We start from the raw sequence: 20,812 nt of genomic DNA on the forward strand, positions 1-20,812 counted from the left end.
ATTTTGTAAAGGTTAAAGCAGTACTATAAGCTTCACGTGAGAGCTTATCTCAAAGACAGTAAGGCTGGAACTTTTCCTCAAGGTTTGATTTCTATACAGTGAAAAATTGAATCATTGTCTTGATAGGTGAAAGATGCTGTCAGTAAGATACTACTTTTCTTAGCACAAAAGTCACAATACCAAGTTTGGGAGGGTATATTGTAAGTCACAATAAAATTGCTTTTATTTAAGGGCAGGTAAGAATCACTTCCAAAATTTACTTTCAATTCTAGCATGGCAACACAGGATGGGAATAGTTTTAAAAGTCCTTTCTTAAAATTTCTTGTTGCACATGAAATAATTAGACAGAAGATAAATGTATTTCTTTTGACAACTCTTTAAACTTTGATATTCAGAATGATATTTCAAGATAATTTTACGTAGAACAAGACCAATAGATAACCTACAATATCCTTGTTACATGAGCCAGGTTGTGTTCTTACAGACATGCGCTGGTGCCAAAGGTTCCCTGTTTATTTCATCCAGTCGAAACCACTGACTGAAGTTACAATTTTTTCTTTTCTTTTTCTTTTTTTCTTTTCTTTTTTTAAAGTGTGCTGCCTTAGTGGTACATCCTGTGCTTGTACGAACAGGAACTATAGTGCAGTAGATTGAACAAGAATAAACAGAGGGAAATGCAGGCACAGTCAAAATTGTCATTTTACTGAAAGAGACACTTGATGATATATTCAGCCCCACACAATAAACATGCTTAGACAACCGTATTTACAAGTACCTGAACAGCATGAATATGTGGATGACTGAATCTAGCAGCAGGAACACAACTTCTCTAAAAAAATATTTGTGATCTTTAGGGAACAAAAAACTTACCCATGAATGTACTAGCTCTTAGTTCTGGGGAAATGGACTGTAAACAATAAAATGGAAAGATTAGCTAAAATATATGTGTTTTTTTTTAAATAAAAATGTTCTCAATTTTTAATTCATATATTTTTCTTATGCCTTCAAGTGTCATTTATTCCTGAACAAAAATGTTCCTTATCAGCTTTGTTTGATGCAGGAAGAAAAAGGAGACTAGATGCTCTAAAAATCTCCAAGAAACACTTTTTCCAAAGTTAGAGTAGGCATACAGCTACATTGTCCTGCAAACCTTCATCCTAAAGAGTTCTTAAGTTGGCTAATGTAAGAAGAGAAAAGAAGCATCTCTTTAATTTCCTCTTGCTCCACTACCTGTTTGCTTTTCGCACAGTATCTCAAAATGACCTGTTCTGCATTCTTGATCCTTCCTTCCAAATGTTCCTACTCTATCCATCACCTGGATCATTCTGTGTGCTAAATCGCGCCGCCTTTTACTTCCAAGTCTGTTCTCAGCAGAGATTTTACTCTGACATGGAAACTATTGTTAATGGTCCATCTCAAGGTTCAAGGAGATGAAGAATAAAGACTAAAGATGTACCACTCTTGACAATACAAATTAACCATGTGAGGTGATATATTACATTTGTTCGCTCACAGGTTAGTGTGCAATATTTCCTGCAATCAGTAAACTTATGATGTTTTTTAATGTAGTTCCCAGAATTTAGCATGAAAATGGCAAACCAGTAAAGGCTCAAATCCTTAAAATACTTCTTTACTTTTTCCTCAGTAATCTCAATGGGAAAGCATTTGTAAGCCAAAAGCTGAGCCTCCAGCTCTTTCCTTCATTTCCTGAAAGCTGAAGGTTTTGGCTGCTAGCATTGGGATTAAAGAACTGATTAGAAGTTTTTATCACTAAAAATATCCATGTGTCTTATCCTCTAAAATCTCCCTGCTGAGGTACTGAGTAAGTTTGCCAAAATTTGTTCCTTTGCTGTTCTTTACAAGATGCAAAGTTGTAATTCTAGTGCAATTATACTCAGGTAGGTCAAAAGAGGTTCATTCCTAAACGCAAATTCATCAAAGACTCATTAGCAATTACATCCTTTCTGAGAAAAAAAAAAAAAAGTCCGTTTTCATTGCTGCAGCAATTGCATCTCACATTACTCATGGATAGGCTTTCTTTCTGTTTTTTGTTTCTGTTTAACAGACTTTCTCTCTGTTTGTTTTTTCTTTTTCTATTTTATTCAACCACAATATGATTAAACTTGCAGCCTGGGTGTAACATACATGCAGTCTCTTCCCCGTTTGTCTACTCTGTATCCTGTGTCTTGATTTGTTTGACTTTTCAAGCTCATTAGATGCTTACATATAAATTCTTTATTCCTCATTTATTTATATTTAACTTTCAGAGGATGACACAAACTACACCAGATCCCTCAGAGACATTTCCTCACACTGTGCCCTCCCTTTTTCAGCTTAGGTCTGCCATGGTGATGCCTGAACAAAACATACCAACTGAGGCACTTGAAATGGAGCAAGAAGTAGGACAAAGCTGTCTGAGGGGATAATTTCCTTTTCATAAGGAGCCTGAGAAGAGTGGAAAGACAATAGCAAATAGGAACAGGAGTAGAAGTAATTGCAGTGGGCATAGGAAAGTGAACAGAAGGTAGACAGGAGAGACTTTCAGTTGTATCTTCTGTGGAGATGGGACTGTCTTCCTTTATAACATGTTTGTACAGCACTTGCCATGGAGGTGATCAATCTGATGCTCTGCAGGTGCTATTAAGTATGCAGTGTACATCCCTCACTGCCAGTTCATAGGTGATGAGGTCTTGCTTCAATACCCTTCCACAGCTTTGGTTCTTCAGATTGAGACGTTCTTTTTCCTCAGCATTGACAGAGTTCAAACAGAAAAAGACAAGAAAAACACAGGCAGAAAGGGAACAAGGAAAATGTACAAAGATCTTAAGTGGCACATTTAGCACTAGATGTTGCTTATAGAGGTTATTTGTCTGAGGGGTGAAGAGAATGTAAGACTAATCTGTTTTGTAGGTTTTGTTAAGTTATTAGCCTAGATGCTATGACTTTGATGAATACAGTTATACAAGTGAAGGTAATTTTCAGATTGTAATAACTAGGTCAACCAGGGCAATGGTATTTAAGTGAAACCAGTCATTAATGACGTGTGCTTCTTTCTGCTTATCTGAACTAGTATTAATACAAAACCATAATCTCCCCATATAAAAAAGTAGAGGAAAAAAACTAGAGAAAGAAAGAAAGAGGGGCATTGATATGGCATGATGATAGGCCTATCTTGAAAAGAAAGTTACTTGTTAATTAGGCAGGCATAGGTGAAATATGGTAGGATGTCACTGATTCCTGACAGAAAGGAGAAGAGAGGCCCAAAAGACTTCAACGTATGATGAGTTCATTTCCTTCTGCACATTTAGTGTCTGAATAATTTCTAGCTCAGGGATAGATGTCAGAGAAATGCTTCTGAACTCCAGAGGGGAACCATTTTGGATTTCTGTCTTGTGCAAGCTTGATGCCCTTGTTGTAAGACACTGGCCAACTTCCCTGTTAAATAAGTATTTGCTATTCACCTACAGATCAAAAAGTTATTCTTTCACTGAGTGTAATGGGTTTACTTTCTTCAGATTATTAGTTCAATCTGATGTCCACATCTAAGGCAGGCCAATTGCTACTGACAGAGCCACTTAGAGCATGCACACATGTATAGAACCTATTTGTTTTGCCTTTCTTTCATTCTCTAACATCATGCATTCTTTTTGATCAATAGCATAAAAAGTCAAAAAAGTTTTTCCATGTTGTGTTTTTTCATCTGGGAAAAAAAAATCAAAATGTTAGCTGTAGCAGTGAGAAATATGTGGTCCTTATTTACAACTGAGACTTGTTTTCCTCTACACAATGGCAAGAATCAACCTTTAATTCAATGCTATGCTTATGTTTTTATGAAATCTGACATTTTACCTTTTTTTACACATCTTCTTCAGAGCTAGAGAAACCAAGCAGTATCAGAAAAGGAGCCTTCAACCCAAAGAAAAAAAATCCAAGCCCACAAGTACGAGGCGACAGGAGATTCTTACAAGCCAACTGCTAATTATTTAATTTTGCTTCTTGTAGGGTTTAGAGCAGACACAGAGGAGCTCAGGCTTTTCGAGACCTCTGGTAGGTTGCATAAGTGAAAGATTTCTATCCATGTCATCCATTTAAAAAACCTCTCAGGGGCATCGAAAGATGTTGTAAGGATTAGGAGAGATGTCTCGATATGGGGTTTATATGCAAAGTGGTGAAAAAGACATAGTACAATGAATATATGCATAATAAAACCTACTGAAACAACAAACATGTAAACTTGAAAAAAGTGCACATCATGACACAGATAAAGTAGGAGACAAGAGCAAAAAATATAAGGAAGACTGATGCCCTTGAACACTCAGAATAGAAAAGATATTGTCCTCATATACATTCTTATTTTTCCTCACCCTCCTGCAGTCAGTGTATTACTTCCTTACATACAGCAGCTCCTTTCTGTCGTGGAGGCAATTCATTCCTATCCTGTCAGGCTCACTTTTTCCTTCCTAGTGCCTCAAGACACTAGTTGATGTCAAAGCCGTAACAAAAAGAACCCAAGAGATTTTTTTCTGACACCTCCTGAAGTCTAGAATCTTCACATCGGATATATATTTGGGGTCAGGAGGACCAGCTTCTGTTATATGACCTCATCCAGCCAGAGCTTTCCCTAAATCCTTGTCAAAAACATGTTTATGATCCCCTATCAGCCAGGAGAAACACTGTTTTTTCTCTCAAGCCCAGCTAACTTGTTTTCAATTATCTCCTTATTAAAGAAAAAGATCGTGCTTCATAAAGCAGTTCTGGATGTTGCAGAATTACTGCTTGAAACATAGAATTTGTAACAACTCATTTTTATTTCAATATTGGTATCCAATGCCTCATGAGTCATTGTAATGATTCCCTGTTGCCTTCTGTACTGAGCTTAAACACGTTAGGCATTTTCAAAGCTCTTAACTAAATCACAGTGGAATTGAAAACGCGTTTGCAGCAAAGAATACAACATAGCTAAGAAAGACCCTTAGCTGACCTATACTAATCTCTCTTATAACAAATTTTGTTCTTCCACCCTGTCCTGTAAGCATCCTTCCCAAATCATGCCTTTTCCCTTACTTCATATATTTTGCTTCTAAGAAAAAGAAAGGGGGAGGGATCTGACCAAATAATCTTGCGTTATCAAATTGGTCTACTTGTCCCTTTCCTTTTTAAAACACATGTACACCTTATTATTAAGGCATACGATTCAAGGTTGCTATCCCGATAATAATAATGTGCGTGAACAGTTCCATGGACCAATGGAGACAGTAGATTCTCATTTCCAAGACTGGAAATCATGGGAATCCTTACAATTACTCATAAGATTTGAGGAAAGGGGGTATCCCCACAACAAAACAAATTAACAACCCCCCCAAACCACCACACTTTGTTTTCATCTACCCTTTCTCAACGCTATTGCTTTATCCCCATTGCTTTTTCCTTCCATAGAAACTGAGTCTTCATACATGGGGAAAGTAGCATTGGATACAAAAGGTATTTTTCCCCTTTCAAATCAAAGAGAATTTAAGCTTAGTGAGCTCAAGATTGTCAGGTTGGGTTTAGGGGGGTTTTAAAACCAAATTAAGTAAAAAACTTAAACTCTGCATATTACTCTCATGAATGGATATTCATAAGTGAATACCTGCAGTGAAATCTGCTCTTGAAAACAGAACACCAGGGACCTAACTCCAACCATCATAACTGGAACCAGGCTGATTTTTGATTTTCTGTAAACTCAAACTACATTACATGCACTTTGTAGTTTGCAAATACAATTCACCACAGTTGTAGAATAAATCAATCTGAAAATACATATATACATAAATAATACTGGTTTAATATTACTGGTGAGAAATCTAGGCATCTCAGAAGGCTTAAAAACTCTGAGTCAAGGCAAATTCCAGCAGTTTCAGTATTTGAAATTTACTCAATTTAGTTCAACAAATTCTTTCTAATTTTATTTGGCACTGTGTGCCTCTGTCTCTTACAATATGTATGCATGTATGTTGGCAGAGAAATATATACAAACTAACCTTTTTTAAGTATTGAAATTGTAAAGCAAGCATTATTTGTATAAGATAGCAATGCAGAGTTAAAACACAAACATTCCACAAGCAAGGACTCACCTCACTAATTAACCAAGCTAATCAACAATATTTTGAGGCATAAATGGACATATGCTTATTTAGTTTGCTATCTATGTTCCCAGAACAGTTTCAAATGTGTGCCTTTTTATGGGAGCTCCGGACTCCATGCAGTCCAAAAACCTGGAATCTGCTTTTTCCCCTTGGTATTGTTTAGGTCATTCTTCCTGGCACATCCCTCATTTGAAATTGCCAAGAGAGTGGTGAAAGATTGAAGCACTGTGACACCATGTATTTTCTAAAGCAATACAAAAGATTGACCTTTGATATTTATAAGTTTCTATTCTGTCACACAATGGGGTTTTCTCACATTTTACCTGTTAACCAGCTTACCTCCTTCAAATCTGTTTTATTATGATCTACTCAGAGTTGAAAATGGAACAATAAATAGCCTGTGTGCCCTTGTTTTATTGTGCCAGTATTAATGGATGTTTTCACAATTTAGATCAGAAAGTAAAAATGTTTTCCAGCAAGCAGTTTGTATACAGAAATACTTCTGCACTTTGCAAAGAGGACTGCATTAAGGAATAGAGCATTTATGGGAGAATTCCTCACTTCCATATGCATATCAAATCTGCAGAATAGGCAATAATTGCAAACAATTTTTTGGCACTGTGTGCCATCTGTAGAGCTGTACAGGAAGAACCATGTAGCTACCAAATGTATTAGCATGCCACAGAAGCTCAGCAGACCCCAGCAGAGCTGCTTGCAGGGGAGAGGCCAGAGCACTCACTGTAAATACACCACAGGCAGAGTGCAACTGGAATGAAGGAGGGCACAAAACTTTAGAGGTTTGTTTAGTGCAGAGTTAAACCTCAAACCTTCTCTGCCTTTCACATCATCCTCTTCTTGCAAGCTTTCTGTGCCACATGTGTATCTGCTCCTGAGACAGGCAAAGATTTCAGGCTGAATTTCTTTACAGACATCACATCGACTGAGTGATCTTGCTGTACTACATACATGCCTGATTCTCCTCTGGCTTTCACTTTCACTAACCCTCAACTGCAGCATGAGAAAGTTGTGGTTCTGGAATTACAAATTGCACTCCAGAAGTTGTGCGCCTTTCTTTTCCAAGGTCATCCATTTCTTACCCATCACATTCTCCACTCAGTAAATAATTTAGATGGAATTATTGAATGACTTTTCAAAACACTATTCTAAATATCACTCAGTGACATTACTCACACTAAGTCTTACAGAAGTAAAACATTTCCATTCTGAAGATTACCTATGATTTATGAGCCATGTATTGCAGAACTGAGCCACTTTAAAGAAAGTCAAGTTGATGAGAAGTCTCACGTTGACTTGAATCTGAAACCAGTTCTGCAAAAATGAATTCAAAGGAGATTGTATTCGATATAAATGCAGTTTATGGTTTTACATTATCAAAACTTACAAGGTCATGTTTTTCTATCAATGCTTAAAGCTTCATATTAGTTGCAGGAACAGGGGAAGAGTGTTAGGAGGAAGGAGCAGCACAGACAGCATGTGATGAACTGACCACAACCCCCAATCTTTATCCTCCTGCACTGCTCAGGAGAGTGAACAGAGATAGAGAAATTCAGAGTGAAGCTAAAACCAGGAGGGAAGCAGAGGTGGGAGAAGGGTGTTTTAAGATTTATTCCTATTTTCTCACTACACTACTCCTATTTGATTAGTAATAAATTAATTTCATCAAGTCTATTTTGCCCATGACAGCAACTACTGAGTGATCTATCCCTGCCCTTATCTCAACCCATGAACCTTTCATTTTATTTTCTCTCCCCTGTCCAGCTGAATTGGGAGAGTAATAGAGGAGTTTGGTGGACACCTGACATCCAGTCAATGTAACCCCCCCAACACACAACATCTTCTTTTAAAAGGTCCTCTTACCTATAGTCTATTTGCCAAAATGGAGGTTTGTTCAGTGATGAGGCTTCCCACATTCACAGTAACAGTTCTCCAAATGGGATTAGACTGCAGCAACTATTCTGGACTCTTGGGTTCATCGTCAGCCCAGAAGCCACAACTGCTCGTGAGCTGGAGAATATGAAAAGTAATTCTCACAAGAACACAGCAATATAGAAGAAAATAGACTTTCTCTTTCCTACTGTTCAAATTATCTTACTATACAATGTCCGAAAAAGCCTTTTGCATTTTGCTGCCTAGTCTTTCTACACACAAGAGGAAAATGTAGAATTATCAGCAAGAATACTGTGATGGATCTGCACCTTTGAATTTAGAGGTGCTGACTCACAACAACTGCCAACAACTACCTAAATTAAATATCTTGAGTAATTAGGCAGAAGTGCTTTAAACTATTTTTACCTCTTTCACTGAAGTGACAACTTTACCTTTTGTTACTTTATCTCATTAGTCAACATATTCTCGTGTGTGTTTGTTGAAGTCTCCTTCCACAAAGTCTCTTTCAATAAAGCGTCATTGGGTTCAAAACCTGATTTACTGTACAATCCACCCTTCAGTCCAGATTAAAGCTTTGGAAAAGCTCTTTTGTTTACTGTGACAGGAGCAGGCATTTTGCCTATATCATGTTGATTCCCTTGGCAAAGAATTAAAACCTGATACTGTGAGCAAATAAAAAAACAATAGATTGCGATTTTGTCACCATATTGTTCCATCTTCACCTACCTTAATAACCTTATAATACATTAGATCAATAATACACTTGCTCAACCCTTTTAACTCAAAAAATCCATAGATGTATATGAAACTGGTTTACTCTGCCAAATCCTAACATGGGTCCTGAACTCTGCAGGTGTATGCAACATCAGGCAAGAGTTCTGCAGGGCTGCTTGGCTCTGTTTCCAAAAGAGTATCCAAATCCTCACACTGGGGAATTTCCCTATAAGGGAAAGACTGAGCACATTTCCCACTGGTACTTATTAGCGTCAGTTGCCAATAGGTTTGCTAGAGAACATACGTTTTCTGCTCATCCCTCAAGAAGCAGAGCTCAGGAGCACGATGCTTTTAGGCAGGGAGAAAACTACAGAGCTCTAGCCTGAAAGGCAAACATCTGCAACTGCCAGTAGGGTAGAGCGGTCTCAGTTAACTGATTAAAAAGAAAAATAGCACTGAATGAAAAACCCCAAGCTCCTTCTTCATTATAATGCAACACATTTTTCAGGTGCATCTAAACAGTTTAGTAACAACGAGTTTTGAGAAACTGCATTAGTGTTTAGGGCCTGTGATGTTTTGGGCTCGCTAGGCACCTGTTTGTGAGCCATGCAGTCTGTTGCCTCTGCACCACAGAGATCTAGGTCTAGGGCAGCTGCACTCAGCAAGCACATAAAGGGCTGGCATCCTAAGGGATACAGCATCTGTATGTTGCTTTCCTTGAGCAAATAGGTGGTCAAGCAGTAGGACTGCTGTTAATGCCGCCTTGTTCATGGTTCTGATACAAATTCAGTTATGTGTACAGGCATGGTGGGTTGAAAGCAGTATAACTAGGGCACAGACCCGTTTATAAATGTGTTATTCATAGGACAGCCTGGTATTGTATTCACTTTGAAACAGCTCATTCTAGACAACAGAATCAAGTTATTTACACAATAAAATTGGATGGACACAACTAAACAGCAATATTAATAGAAAACTTTGTAAGACCTTCATCCTGCTGGGCTGCTTTCTGAAGTTTTTAACTTACCACAGTTGCATTTTAGGAGTTTATGGTTTATTTCCAGAAAAACAGTATGTTTGTTCTCACTGTCAATAGGTAAAGCAGTTTGGGCTGAGTATGTCTGTTTGCTGTTGACTATGATTTCTAATCTGATATTAAAAAAAAGATGCATAATACTAAATGATAGTGTAATTCCCTAATAACGAGACTCTTGGAAGAGGAAAAATGGAGCTATTCACATTTAACAAAATGGCCATCCAACTCTACTTTGATGGAACAGGGACTACATATGACTTCCGGGTGAACACTTTCAACACCCTTTCTTACTGTAAGTGCATTAAAAAGTCATTATTTTAATGTCATCTCATGAACAAAAAATCTTGTCCAGTTAACTGTGAAAGCGCATATGGAGTAAAAACAGGTTTTCTGATCAGATATGAAAATAAAAGGGACAGTTAAAGAGAAGGAAATAAATAAGTAAAGGCCATCTAAAAAGACTTCACATGTTGTTCATAAAAATAGGAACGCTAATTGACTGCATCTCAAGTCTGTATTATAGAACAGTTTTCTTCTGTGCAGCCCAAAATGGATTAGTGTATCTTCCACTATGTTTTGTGTACTTACTGTCAACTGAGTTTCATGTGTGGTTTTCTGCACATTTTTGTATCCACTTTAAGTTGGAAAGAACTGCATCATAATAATCCAATCTGTTTGGTGTTCTCTTTACCCATCCCACCCTACCTCACTACATTATTTATAGTTTTCGTGTCACCCATTGCTTGACAGTTACTGTGTTTATAAGAACTTCACCTGAGTAGCCAGACCAACAAGAATTAAAGGAACTTCGAACAAAGCAATCCAACATGAAGAAAACAGTAGAAATCATCCTTGGGTCTACCCAAGAAGAAAGTAACTTGCATGCTACCACTATCTTGGCTATGGAGACATTAGTTGCTAATTCCACAAAACAATTTCATAAAGGTCAGTCTATTTTTCTCACAGAGTCACCCTTTATTCAACTCTCTTGATCAGCTTGTCTCTCACTAATTTTTATTGAGTTTCCTGTGTTGTGCGGCTGCAAGCATGAAATGAAGTAAAACTTGAGATTAAAGACAGTTGCAAGCAAAGTATAAATTTTCAAAAATTGTGTTGCGTATGCTTAGCAGGCACCAAGAGGGGGAGAAAGAAGTCAACAATTTGTATAAACAAAAGGCACATAAGAAAGTCATCATGCTGAAATATTGTGAACTAACAGCAGGCTAGAGTAAAACATCCATATTGCCAGAGCTAATTTATTTCTTTTAGCAATACCTTTATAATCCCTCACCAAGAAGAAATCTTTTTTTTTTTTTTTAAGCATGAAAAATATGCATTATAATCAGTTGGGCTAGATTAGTTTTTCTTTTTTTAGAGATAGATTTTCTCTCCCTGAATCTTCAACTGTGACTGCAATGAGTTTCTTCAGAGGAAGAGAGATATTACAAGAGAAAGAGAGAGATTACAACAGAGCGCTTGCCATCTTCCATTATTAAGCCATACAATGAAAGAGAAATACTATTTAAAAAAAAAAAAAAAAAAAAAGGAATGAGAACCCGAGGAGAAAACCACTCCCTGATCTGATGGAAGAAATGACAAGGTTTGTAAGACCTGATGTATACTTAACAGATAATGTCATGCACTGAGGGGCACAGGAAACAACTGGGGAAAAAAAAGGTATCAACCTGAATAGTCTCAAGGGGAATCAGACAAGACAGATTACTAACCACTGGGTTTAAAAACCCACAGACTAATTTAAGGGTAAAACCCAGTAACATTTGAAAATAATCTTTCTAGGCAGGATCATGTGAAAGACAAGTCATTAGGCAAAATGACCTTCAGCAAACTGGCTCATCTTTTAGGACATAAAGAGCAGCCCACCGATGTTCAGAAAAAGTAGCAAACTTAGGATACAATCTTCTTTATCAAACAGGGATTGAGCTTCAGCACAAACCAACTGCATACAGGAGCTGGAGTCAAGGCAGGAAGCAAAGAAATATAGAGGAATCTCCTGGCCATGCTAGGATGGTATTAGAAGAGCCAAAGCTCAGCTGCGATTGAAACCAATGAGGAACAAGGGCAATAAGAAGCCTTTGTACCTCTATATTAACTACAGAACAAAGAGTTGCTTAGTGGGGCAGGTGATTTTGTGGCAGTAGATATATTTAAAGCTGAAGTACTCATCCCCTTCTTTTTGTATCAGTCTTCAACAGAATCTCCCAGGACTCTGCCTAGAGACAGTGTTCAAGAAAGGGAGTTAGTGAAAACTGATCAAGTCTGGAATCTCTTCTGGAAATTCTTGATCCATATGTGCCTCCCAGTACCAGAGAGACACTAATAAACTGAGGCAAATGCTGACTGCAAAGACAGTCAAGCCAGGAGGCTCAATCACATGCCTTGTGAACAGAAGCTGAGGAAGTGAGGCTTTTCTGGGGAAACCTGACAAGAGGCTCCTGCTGTTTGCAGGGAAATTAAGATGGCAGAGCCAGGATCTTTACAGAGGTGCAATGTGGGACACCAGGAGAGAATAATCCTGAATTGAAAAAAGAAGATTTCAACTTCATAAAAGGAAAAAAAAAATCTCTGAAAGATAGATGAACATTGAAGCAGGCTGCACAGTCTTCCTTGAAGTTTCTCAAGACCCAGCTGCACAAAGTCCTGACAAAGCCAGTCTGAAATCAGCACTGACCCTGCTTTGAGTGGAAAGTTGGGTGAGATGACCTCTCAGGGCCCCTGCCAAGCTGGATTTCATTATTTTTAAGACTTGGTCCCAGACAAAAGAGAAGTATAAGGAAATGTACACCCTATGACTGAATTTACCACCATTGTATACTGACAATTAAATCCTATAAACTATTGTAAGTTGTAGTTAAATGACTCTTATAAGGATATTTAGGCCCATAAATTCATGGTTTGATGTTCAGCAGTAAGTTGCTTTTGAAGTTCTGGGTGATACCTAATATAAGTAACCAGAATTATGAACGTGACAGTCAGTATACTACATTTATATAATATTTTATTATAGTTGTATGGATTACTTTACGTGTCTTCCTATATATACATAAAAGTTAACTCAGTCTCTACTGTGGAATAGGTAACTGATCATCCTACTAGGGGTATAAAACTGGTAAAGAGTAAAACAATGAACAAATAGAACAAAATAATTTTTACCTTGTGTTTTAAGATTTCATTAAACATACTAGCACTTGAATTTCACAAGATGGCCAAGGCTTTAAGAGCTCAGAGTCTCATTTTAAGCCCTTGGGTCTAAAAACATTGATCCACATTTATTGACATAACCAGACAGATCACAGTGTCTCTTTTCCAACCACGTAATGAAAATAAATGGGTGAATAAACATTTAAAAAACGTTATCCTGGAGATTCAGGCCCATGAGGGTATATCCTCACTCAAGAAATGAAGAGGAAAATGAACTCATTGACAACTGAAAGCCAAGAATGTTTAGACTTAAACTGGAAGAAAATGAATATCAACACATCAACTCCATTATTGTATTTATTGAGATTTAGACTACTTGAAGTGTCACTGAAATTATAATTTGCTAACCATGACTAAATCACATTATAAGTCCAGGAGCAAAGCACGTTTACCAAGAACAGTGCACACTGATAAAAAAAAAACCCTCTATAAAAGCAAACGAATGGAGAAATAGAGCATAAATCTAAGCCAATTTGTACACTTGTAATTATGAAAAATTTAAAGAAAGTGATGTACCAGGGACTGCCTACTTTATCCTGATCTGTAACTAACTACCACAAAGAAGATTAAGGAGGCATCCAGGCAGGGATGTGCGTTTAAATGGGAACAGTACAAAGGGGCCAATGCAGACAGCAGGGAAGAAGAACCAGTTTATGGTAAGGGTAAAAAATGTGTCTAGGTCTTATTCCTATTTTTGCTGAAGCCCTTTGCCAGAGAAAGTGTTATCTAATAACTTTTTATCATCCAGAACTCAAGGTCTGAGACAGGTCACTAGTCTCAATTTTAGACATTGACCTAAACTTTGAAGTTCAAAGGCTGGCAAAGCTTTGGGACTCAGTTTGCCACAGAAGTCCAGTCCCACTGGCAGATGTGGAAGAAGGCTGTTTCATGAAACCTCCCTTACTGCAGATTTCTGCAGTGGGTACAGTACATTACATTGTGAGTGGGAAACTGTACATGTCTGAGTATCACTGCATACCACATTTTTTAAGAAGCAATTTGTCTTCTGTAATTTTAAGGACCTTCTAGCCTGACATGACACATTCTCAGCTATTTGAAGAATACTAGCAGGTGTTCAGAATTACAATTAATTTCATGAAAGGATGGAAACATTCAACAGGCATATTTTACATTGATCTTCAAGACAACAAAGCATTTTCATAAGAAAAAAAATCTTTAAAAATAAATCAAAAGTTGAGAAATACTCTAATTTCACAGGACTTTTAAAGTCTGACTATTCCAAAACAAAAAGGATATTTTACTACATGTGTATTTTTAAAATCTGTTAGGCTACAAACCAGAAAGTACTGTGGATAACATTATAAAAACTACCTGCATGTTTAGGAGCCCAAGGCTTATTTGCTGTGTCATAAATTTATTGTAAATTAGTATGTGAACTCACAATGCACCAGCTTCCCATGTAGACAGACATAGCAAACATTAAGAAGAGTAACTTGCAGGTTAGACAGTTCCCATTTTTTACTGTTTTACTTCAATAAAGCCTTCTGTATTGGAATGCTTTGGCACACACATGGGAGGGAAAGGAACCAGAGATGGACTGTGATGGGGAGAAAACAAAGTGTGAAGGAGCACACTGGAATTCAATAAAAGGAATTATGAAGGAAAACATAGGAGAGAAAGTACAAATTAGACTCAGCACAAGAAGTAGAAAGATGCGAAAGGTACAGAGAAATAAAAAAGATAAATACTATTAACAATCAAGGAAGAATAGTACAAAAAAAAAAAGGTAGCAAACCCAAAAAACTAGGTAGAGTCCAAAGGGAAATTCAGATAAAGCATGTCTGCAAATTCCCTATCACAAACCAGTAAATCCAACAAGCCCAGCTACAAAGCTGTGCATTTTCAAGGTATGTACGTAGTTGCCTACATTTCATTAAGATGAGCCAACCAGCATGCATTTTTATGGATCCCAGTGTAGACACAGGAGCCCAGACTGCATTTTCTCTGATGCCCTGAGGTTCTTTCTCAAGGTGGGCCATGTGCAGCCATACAGGCTCTGTTGGGGACTTCAGCACACCACACAAGGAGGGAATGTGGCTGAGCTGCAGTTCCAACAAGACCGCAGCAATGCAGCAGACCAAAAGTTATTATCACACTGCCCTTAGGACAAGTTTCTTGCTTCAACCTGATTCACTGGCATTGTTCAAAACTAAGCTTTTCGTGACACTCAAAAGTTACGTTAACTTGAATTAGTATCCCAACGCAGGAAGAAAAACAAGTATTTGAGAAATTCCCCTGGGACAGACATTCATTTCTCATTAGCTCCTAGGGTACTGAACCACTACCCAGCCTGACTGCCCACTCATGCCCCCTCTACCACCACTGTTTATTCCCCAATAACAAAGGGGAATAACTGTTTATTCCCCAAAGTAACAGTTGCTCTCTTTTCACCTCCCTGGATTTCTTTTTTTTTTTGTCTTCTCAGTCTGTCACACAACCTGTTGTCTTCTCTATTCCTCACCTTGTTTTCTTTAATTCTCCTCTTTTAATTTCCTTCATGTTCTTCCCTATTCTATTGATATTCCCTGCCTCTTGGGGATGTATTAGCCAGTTCCTGGCTGCCAGTGGATTCCAGGTGAGCAGCATCTTCAAGACATTGAAGTCCATGGTTCTTTCACTTGTGGGCTGATGTTGCAAGCCTTGGCGTAAACAGCTGATTTGGGAAAATATATATTTTCAATCCTGAACTGGATTTATTGCAACACACAAAGAATAAGTGCATCAGGTATTTTGTCAGGGGTTACTGCCTGTCTAAGCTTTTATATAGATTCTAGGATTTATATTGTTTTAAAAGTTCACTTCTCCTGATGTCCAAATAGTACCTTTTCTAAATCAAACTAGTGGCAACAAATTCAAGATTGTTGTTGGTACTTGAATATACATATATATATATATATGTATATACACACACATAATCCCCTAAATCTAGAAGTACAGTTTTAAGAGTAAGCTAGGTATAGATTTAGAAGGCTTTATTGATCCCATCTGCTTGGTGAACACACAGCACCTGCCAATAACTGAACTCCTACAATCTTGTCCCAGCATAAACCTTTGAGGGCAGGCTCTTCTGTCATTGTTTTTAACAGGATCTCTTTTTTAGATTCTCAGTGCTCAGTGTGTTTCAATTGCCTTTCCACATGCAGCTGAGAGAGAACAAATCTGTGCCATGAGGGGAATAAATGGATGAAAGATCTCAATGACTAGAAAGTTCTGCTGAAATTTTTCCTTTGCTAAGATTAATTCTGGACCAAAAAGCAGCCATTTACCCATAGACTTCATAGTGCCGCTAGGCAAACAAGTTGAAAAATCAGGTAAAGTGATCTGAATTTAAACAAATTTAAGAACATACTCTGTTACAAAATATATGTACAATTGATAATGACTTCAAATACTAAAATAAAAATAAAATAGACCAGAGCTAGAAATGCAGTATTGTGTTTCTTTGCTAACTTTTTGTGCTGTATAAGTTTGGACCAAAAGACAAGTCCTGATATCCTGGAAGGAAAACAGCCTCCAGTTTTCTAACGTTCTAAGAAATTTTACTGGGCATTTTCATGTCAATAAGCATAAACATATCCCAGGTGGCTCTGCCTGTGTTACTCAGGTCTAACAGGAGAGCAGTGCATCATCTCAGCAACATCTTCAGTTACAAGGAAGGAGCAGACCAAGCCTTCATGTGATGTTGTCCAGAACAGCAGATGCCCAGGCTGGATGTGGGCTGTTTCAGACTGATGCTAAAAGGGTCTTACGTGTTTCACCACAGATCAGGTTTTTTCAGACAAAGCACCCTGCTAGTCTTGGAGGCCTCTGCATCAAGACTTACGGTGCAGGGCTTTTCTGTCATCAAGTTAATTAGAGCAGCACTGCAGTAAAGGAGCAGCACCTCTAGAATAACACTTTATAGTGAATCCTTGATGATAAGCCTTCCATCTATGTTAGCTGTGTCCTTGTTTTCCTGTCTTCATTCAGTCTTGTACTCTTCTTCATTTAGGTTGTGTGGTTTAACATTAGGATGAGAATAAACCCTCTTCAGGCAGCTGTGGAAAAGGCAATTGCCACCAGAAGCAGTTCTTAGCACTCTGGAAAAGGCAATAGAAAGACCTTATGGGATATACAGTTCTGGTCAGCTGCATTTGAGAGGCTGAGAGGGAGCAAAACCATCTACTAGGGGTACAGATATTCTACTTTATAGAAGAGAATGAGAAGTATTTAAGCCAGAGCTACTTGAAACCAAAGGCTGGAAATGGCAAAAGAACAAATGGCTATGAGCTAGTTTTGTTTGGGAATTAAATGTGTAATGATGTGAGCATTGAAGCTCTTGTACAAGCTTCTAACCAGCATAGTATGTGCACACAACAGTAAAAACAACAGTAAAATGGAGGTTCACATGGGAAGGAAAAGGATTCATGTTCTGCCATTCAATGGCAGCTCCACTGCAGTTGCTTTTGTAAGTTTTCCAAAGTTCATCTGTTGGTCTTTCCTGTTGCCAAATTTTCTCATTGACCACATTCTTCCACCATTATTCAGCAAGCCTCTCTTTATGCCCTCCCCAGCTCTTCAATCTAGCCCTGCTGACTAGCTCAGCTGTGTTGATGAGCTGGCATCTGCTTTCAGTGCTCTTTCTCTTTTGAAAAGAGAGCTGTTCAATCTCCCCAAGCTTCAGCATTTGCTGATGACAAAAGGAGCACCAGTTCAGGTTTTTGGCAACACCCTCTGTTCCTAAATCAACTTTGTGTTCATGGTATGTTGCACTGTTTGAGGAAATCCCATAAATATGCTTGCTCTGTTATAAAAAAAAAGTCTTTCTGAGCAAGTATCTATAATTTGTTTATCTTAACCAAATCCTGGATGCTAATTCCTTTTTCTCTTTCTGGTTCATTTTTCTGTTAATTTCCCTCCCTACACAGAAAACTGACAAAATTCTCTTTGTCTTTACCTCCATTTGCTTCCCTTTCCCATTTTTCTCCTATAACAACTTTCCCTGGAAAAAGTATTTCTTTGCTCTCTTTTCCCCCTCTCTCCCATTTGTTCCAATTTTTAGGATGATTCTTACTCACCTCCATCCCTTTCTTTCCCTGTTTAATCCGTCATTCTCTTCTGGTTTACACACATCATGCCCCTGCACAGCCCTCCCCCCTGCCACTTTACCCCATATCACACAGTGAGTAGGATTTAATAACTCATTTATAGTTCCTGACTGCCATCTCTCCTGTGACTCTGCCCATCTCTCCCAATTACTTTGTATCACCTTGGTCATTTTTATCAAATACACTCTTTATAATCCCTCCCCCCCAGTTCCAGGCTAGGCTCTCTGAAGTCCCTGTTTCTTGAACTCCACTGAAAGAGTCTTTGGCAAGGACTTCCGTTAAATCTAAGATGCAGGGGTGTAATCGTTCTTATTCCACCTTTTATCAGCACTTCCAACACCAGCCCTGTTCCTTCACGTTCCTTTTCTTGAAGTTGTTGGTTTCTTTGCAGGTGTTTTTTTTTTTTTAAACATTGGCTTCCACATCAGTAAGATTTATAAGTAACTAGTAGAACAGTTTCTTGGCAAAATGAATTAAAATTAATTAAAACTCATTTGGACTTCCTTAAGCAACTTAATCATCAGCGATCTCACTACAGTTTGGATGGGAACGCTTTTGCGACAATTTACTTGTCAAATTATGACCATTTCTTCACATTCTGTTCTGGAAGAACATCATAAATTCTTCTCATTCTATTCTGGAAGAACATAAAATCCATAGTACCAAAGTTTTGAACAAGTTTGGTATCAAAATTTACCACAATTTTGTACAGAATAATCTATATTGAAAAGAAATTCCATCTAACTCAAACTAAGTGCTCAAAGTAAGGCTGACTTCAGTGTCAGGTAAGGCTACTCAGGGCCTTGTCCAGGCAAGTTCTGAAGAGTTCCAAAGCCTCTCCAGTTGACTTGTTCCAGTGTTTGACTACTGCCATAGTGAAAGTTCTTCTTCATAACCCACGATTTTTCTTACAGCAATTTGCAGTGACTGACCACTCTCACTGTGCACCCTCAGAGAAAACCCTATCTTCCATCTTCTCTAACAAGACTTACAGGTACCTGAAGATCCCCTGAAATGCCTTCTCCAGGATACACAGTCCCAGGGCCATCAGTCTCTCTTGATATGCCACATTCTCCAGCACCTTCACAAACTTGGCAGCTCTCCACTGGACTGCCTCCAGTTTGTTAGTCTCTTCCTCTGGGAGGGGGTAAACCCAGGATTGGTACTTTCAACATGCAAGTGCTGGAAAATAGGGAACAGTCCCTTCCCTGAACCCCACAGAGACATCCTGGCTAATGCACCCCCCCTGCAAGGTTAACTTTGACTGTAGCATGAGCATGCAGCAACTTCCCTGTCAGATCCTTTTGCACAAGCACCTGCACTGTTGTACACATAGATTTATTTCCTCCCAGTCGGATGCAGGACTTCCCACTTGCTTTTGCTGGACTTACAAGGTTTCTGCCAATCCACTCTAGCCTTTTAAGGTCCCCCTGCGTGGCAGCTCCCTGCAAGTCTCATGAGGATACATTATGCTCTGCTATCCGTTAATCACTTGAGACATTTTTGAATTTAGCATGATTATTCTGCATTATAACTTTGTACAGAAGTCAGAACAAAACTATTTTTCCATACCTAAAAAACCTGGCTTTGTAATTAATCATCTTGACAAAGCTATTAAGAATGTTTTTAATATTACTGAAAGTCAATGTTCTTTGACAAAATTAATCTGAAAGAAAACCATCATCTCTTCTTTGAATTGAGTTAACACTTAATACATGCATAGGGAGTTATGCCCTGGTATGGCGAAACAATAGTCTAAGTCCTATTTTTGTCAGTATTTGGGATTTGGAGACAAGCACCTGTCAGGAAGCTGATATGTGTCAGAAGGGCAACTGTTAAAGCTCAAGAAATTTCAAAAGAACCATTGCTTGAGGATCTAGTTCTTACTTTTCCTTGTATGAATTGCAGATTCTCTCTCTCCCTTCCCCCCACCCCCAGCTCCATCAGCAGGACTAGGGAATGTATTACAAGCTCCCCTAAAATTGCTGGAAATAGGACAGAGCAAAACAAGCTATCATCCTAAAGAGAACAAGCCCCCTCCAAGAAATGCATAATAGTATTTTCCATATTTGTCAAGGTCTTGAAAGTGAGTGTCTTTCATAGCTTTATTCTACCTACCAAAGAACATAAGATAAATTTGATTTTGATAGGCTTATTAGGTATAAGCAACCATCTTCCATTTTATGTGGAAACTGCAAATGAATGAGAGATTTCCAATTTTCTATTTCTAAAGCATTCAATTATACAGGTATGACCTAGATGAAATAAGCTTTCCCTCATGGTAAGTTCAGGGGGATTTAACGTATGTTGATCTCAGAAGTACTATTACTTTCCCATAAATGAGCTGCAGCTAAACATGTGCCACAGTAGCTAAGCTGGGGTGTGTACTGATTATCACAGCAGTGGAAAGAATTGTGTTATTAAATGTAAATTGATTTCTCCATTTAGTTTGGTGAATACAAACAGTAACTGGTATTATCCATTTTTTCAAGCTTCCATACTCTCCAAATAGAGTGCTACCCACTTCCATAGCTCTCTAAAGCCCTTCATATGTTACAAAGGCAGAAAAGGGCCCCCAGAAGAACAACTGTTTTTATCAGCCTTGTACAGAATGGAGCTTTTTGATGAGAAGGCTGGGACATGCTTTAGCACTTTATTATAATAGGGGTCTGTCACAAGTTTCAGATGTGAATTTGCATATC

This window comes from Myiozetetes cayanensis, unplaced genomic scaffold, assembly GCF_022539395.1.
Source record: "Myiozetetes cayanensis isolate MyiCay16 unplaced genomic scaffold, myiCay2020 scf1, whole genome shotgun sequence".
Classification (NCBI taxonomy): domain Eukaryota; kingdom Metazoa; phylum Chordata; class Aves; order Passeriformes; family Tyrannidae; genus Myiozetetes; species Myiozetetes cayanensis.